Here is a 5,335-nt window from a genome sequence, read left to right on the forward strand (position 1 = left end):
CTTTTACCTAGCATGTCATCCATAGTTTGATAGTTTATATGGTTTAAATGGCTCATTTAAAAAAAAAGCAAAATAACAATAGACTTTCTAATGAGTCTAGGAGGTTAAATTTTAATTCAAATGATGTATACACATCCAAGACTAGAACATGCAATGAGCCATTTAGATGATCCAGTAATTTTTTTTATAAAGTGGCATGTTTACAATACCATATCATATTTTATTACCCTGGGCTTAAGTTAACATCATAATGGGGTACCCAAGGTGTTATTCAACTTCGCAAATACATAACTTGCTTTGAAATGAATTATATATTCTACTACTATCAAGAGGCTGCCACCATACAATTGCATATTGGTAAGACCTAAGATGGCTTTCAAATCTTACCTAGTTAAGAAATCCCTGCCATCTAAGTAATTTTTTTTTCTGGAAATTCTTTTACTGGTTAAGCTTAGGTTTTTCTTCTGCTTTTAACTCTAACATACTCCATGCATATTTTCTTTTAATTTTCTTTTTTTTAATTCCTTTGCATTCTGCACACAACACAGAAGGAAAAGAAAGCACCTGAAACTTAAATATGGAGGGACTGTTAACAATTACATTCAGTTTTGTACACTTCTCTCACTCTGTCAGTGAAAATTACCAACCATTATGAAATAGGACAATTTAAGTCAAAAAAAGAACCAAAAAAAAAAAACTCATAAAATATAAATCTAAGTATGGAAAGTGTTGTCTTCTTGGAGTCTCCACATCCTTCTCTTCTGTGTACTTATCTACAAATACATTGTTTCCAAGGATAGATGCAACCTCATACTTACTCTTCAGTTGTCCATTTACATATTCTTCTTTCTGCTCCAAGGCTATATTCATGTAGTCATTCAGGCAAGCCAGAACCCCTCAATAATCCACTCTAGAATTCAAATTTTGCCACAACTGATTGTCTAATGATTTCCTTTAAGAAGTCACTAGGGGGTTGCTTTGAAAGACTCATTTTAACAATCCTGATCAAAAATTTGAGAGATAGGAAACCTGAGTTCTAATGCCAGATCTGCTACTTAATTTAGATCTATGCCTTGGATAACTCACTTCACCTCTCAAGGTTCCAAGTTCCTCATCTAGTAGGCAGGATCCAAACCCCTGCTCCAACTGCCCCTCCACACAGCTTTTTGAGGGCATCATTAAAATCTTGCTATTATTATTGTTCTCCTTCTTGCACATTTCCAAAATCTTTTAAATTATCTATAAATCTATCCTCCTTTCAAAATGAGGGTTCATTGAGGGTGAAGAATATATCTTGTTTAGATTTTCAATCTCATTACCTAGCACTGTACTAAATGCATGATGAATAAATAACTTCATTTGATCTCTCATTGCCTCAGTTTCCTCTTTCTTATTTCCCCTCCTCTCTTTCCTTCACTTCCATTAGTAAAAACTCTAAGAAATATGTCAAAGGAAGTCTCCTCAGAATTCACATCTTAAGAAAACATACTGTTTAAATTTCTAACCTCAGGCCTTAAAAATTCTGTTTTGTGAAAATAAAAGCTTAACAAGAAATTTGAAGAAAAGCCTACGATGAAATTTGAATATGAACAGTGAAACTGGGTCAATATAATTTAGTAAGATGGCAAAATGAGTTCCCCAAATGTAATCATGCTTGAAAAGCAGTCTGCAATAAAGTGAGTTTTATAGTAAAATTTCAGAAAAAAAGAAAAACAATGAAAACTTATTCAGGTGACTTTTACTTAGAGTCATCATAGAAGGCTTAAGATTTAAGAAGAAAAGGAACAGGGAAATAAAGGAAGAAAAAGTAATAAAGTGACTTACAGAGAAATTACTGTATCATTTTTCATAATTTTAAGTCCAGTGCAGTTAGTATACAGTATTAGTTTCAGGTGTATATTATAGTGACTCAACATTTCCATATATTGCTCAGTTCTTATCAAGTATACTCTTAATCCCCTTCACGTATTTCTCATATTGTATGTTTTAAAAACTCTCAAAATTGAAAACAACTAATTATCAATATTTATTTGATAAATATTGCAATTTATGTTTAATCTTAAATTTAATACATAGAAATAAATGAAGTTTTCAAAGATCAGAGAGAATATAAAGATAATTTGATCAATATAGAGTCTTAAGCAAATGTCTACTGCTTGTTCTCCCTAAATATCTAACTAAAATTACTGAAAAATACAAGAATTATCCATAACAACATGAAAGAAAAGAAAATACAAATGCAATCAGCAACTAGAAATTTTGAGGAATTTCTGGAATCTGATTAATGGAGAAACATACACACATAGCTTTAAATTGTTTATAAATCTCTCAAAATGAATGCTCATTGAAGATATAGAATATGTCTCATCTACCTTTTCAATTTCATTTCCTGGCACTGTGCTAGATAAGTGATTAATAGATAATTTCACTTTATTTCTGATTATCTCAATTTCCTATTTGTTATTTTTCCTCTTCTTTTTTTTTCCTCCACATTCTAATGGTGAAAACTCTAAGGCAGTAAAGCTGTGGCCTAAAATAAGTACGACCTATTGCAGAATTGGGAACAGTTCTTTCCAAGAAAGCCTCAGTTATACTCAAAGCTCTGAGTCAATGAATATAAAGATCAGTAAAAAATTTGGAGCTGTCATCAGGGTATTAATTAATGAAGTACATTTGAAAGAGTTGAACTTTCTAGTATCCCCACCTTTATGCTGCATGCATGCTGTAGGGTACAGTGATATTTGTTCTCAGTATATACCCATGGAAATAGTTTTTTTCTGATTACTAGTTCTTTTCTTAACTTTTTATTTAAGAAATATACATACATAGCTTTAAAAGCCAAAGTACTACAAGTCTCATAATGAAAAATGGAAGCCCATAGCACTTCCTACACACCAGAAGCAACTACACTCAACTCTGACTTACTCACTTCTGACTTTACAGTTTTCAGTAACACACACACTTCTAATATTTCATCTCTCTAGTATGGATATATCATTATTTATTTGTTAAATCAGTATCCAATCCTTAAGTTAATAGGACTACGTACATTTTTTTTTTAAGTTGAATCAATTGGTGTGGCATAATATCGCTTTCTTTCTTATACAACTATGTATTTTTTCTATAATTAATAAGTGTTTCAAATTTACTTGTTTAGTTTTCTCTGTAGCTATCATTAACTTGTCTCCAAAGTATCTGATAGGGGCACCTGGGTAGCTCAGTTGGTTCAGCATCAGACTGTTGATTTCAGCTCAGGTCATGATCTCATGGTCCTGAGTTCCAGCCCTGCATCAGGCTCCATGCTCAGCATGGAGTCTGCTTGTCCCTCTTCCTTTGCTCCTCCCCCTAACCGTCTTTTTCTCCATCTCTCTCTCAAAAAAATAAATAAATAAAATCTAAAAAACAAAGTATCTGACAAAACTTTATAGCTCCACTCAATGTGGTCACACACCAGAGATAATTTGTAGGTCACATTTTTTTTTCTTGGAGGCATTACTCTTGAATACCTCCATTCTCTTATTCCAATCACAGTTGATGCACTTTACTGCTACTGCATAACTATGATCTTGAGAGTTCTACTCACCATCATCCTAAGAAATCCCACTACTTTTTCTTCTCTTAAATAACCCATTCCAAAGACATAAAAATTTCCTTTTTGTTGATTTACTCTTCCCTGAAATTATCTCTATCCTCCTCCTTAACTTCCTTTTCTTCTATTGCTATTTATTTTGTTCTATGAACTTTAAAGATGGAAGATTTCTTCATAAATCTAGTGTTTGTTCAGTAATATTTAAGAAAAAAACAGGCATAAAAAGCTGATTAAAAATTCATTATGTGAGAGTGGGCTTTGTGACTGGTGGATCTCTCAATGAGTGACTGTGAACCCAATAATGTCATATGGTTACACTAAAGTGTTAGTATTTGAAAGCTTTTTGAGGGATAGTTAGATTCCTCAAAGAAATAGTCTAAACAGTTACTTTGTTAGGAGTGAGTTCTATTCTCTGGACTTCAGTGTTTTGGGGTTAAGAGGGGGAAGATGGGGAGAAGGGGAAAGAAGGTGGAGAAGATTGCAACTGGTCTCCTATAGTGAGCTAATTATCTACCAGAAAACTATGAACACCCATGAAATCAGCCTGAGATGTAGGATTATACACTTCTAGATCTCTACAGGGGCAGAAGACGTCAGTGGACAGGTAAAGCAGAGTGAGAATGATCGGACTGTTATGACAGAAGAGAGAGGGATGACAGAAGGGGATAGAGCCACCAGAACTGACCCACTAGAAAGTAATACCCCAATATGAAAGTGCCCTGTGACTAGGGACCAGCGTTAACTTGGAGTGTGGTTAAAAGCACTCAAAAAGCGGAAAAGATCTTAAGTGGCAACTTGTGCAATTGGGCGGTCATGGGCATGGGCCTAAGTCCACAGAAACAGGAAAGCCACCACTGGTGACCACCCCTGCCAGAGAGAGAGCAGCAAAGCCTTCAGGCCATGGTCCTTGAGTCACAGGCATTCCACTGCTTGCACCACCACTGGGCTAGGTGCACACCCACCAGCACGCAAGAGGGAATCAGATATGTGTGCCAGCCAGTGCTCACTAGAACCACAGCCTTTAGCTCTCTGTATGCACTGCATTGACTGGGGTCTGAAATTCTCTCCCCACCAGGGTCTGAGAGACCTCCATGCAGGAACTAACAGGTGGTCTCTAGGAGAGTCTGAATACTCCCAGCCCAGGCTTGAAAAACTGGTTGGGATCTCTTGGGCAGGCAGCTAGCTGCAAAACCCTGAGGTCTGAACCCCAGATGGCAGTCCCAGCAAAAGCAGCCACTGTAAGTGGGCTGCCTGGACCAATATCGCTGATGATTTTAGTGACTCAGGGGTGTAGAGATAAGAGGACATTTTGGGTGACCCCTGAGTTGGTGGCTGGGGATGTGCACTGCTTGTGGGAGGTTGCATAGCTCAGCGGGGTTTGCAGAGGGGAAGTCTGTGTGTTCTAGACCACCCAGAGGGAAGAAGACTAAAGCTTCTCTCTGAGATAGAGGTGTGGGTGCAGTTTGCTTCCACTAAACCTACCAAGAGCCACAAAAACCTCCAGAGAACAAAAGCCTGAAAAACCAATTTCCAAAGAGCCCAGGCCCTTGAAAAGAAACAGGAGGGGGGCGCCTGGGTGGCTCAGTGGTTTAAGCCTCTGCCTTCAGCTCAGGTCATGATCTCAGGGTCCTGGCATCGAGCCCCACCTCAGGCTCTCTGCTCAGCGGGGAGGCTGCTTCCCCCTCTCTCTCTGCCTGCCTCTCTGCCTACTTGTGATCTCTCTCTGTCTATCAAATAAATAAATAA

General features: G+C 37.1%; 1 pseudogene; it reads right to left on the reverse strand.

Moving 5' to 3' along the window:
- Positions 1–713: 713 nt before the first annotated feature.
- LOC101670266 lies at positions 714–991 on the reverse strand (annotated as a pseudogene).
- Between the last annotated feature and the right edge of the window lie 4,344 nt (positions 992–5,335).

Source organism: Mustela putorius, unplaced genomic scaffold, assembly GCF_011764305.1.
Source record: "Mustela putorius furo isolate JIRA1106 unplaced genomic scaffold, ASM1176430v1.1 tig00003901_pilon_pilon_pilon, whole genome shotgun sequence".
Taxonomy (NCBI): domain Eukaryota; kingdom Metazoa; phylum Chordata; class Mammalia; order Carnivora; family Mustelidae; genus Mustela; species Mustela putorius.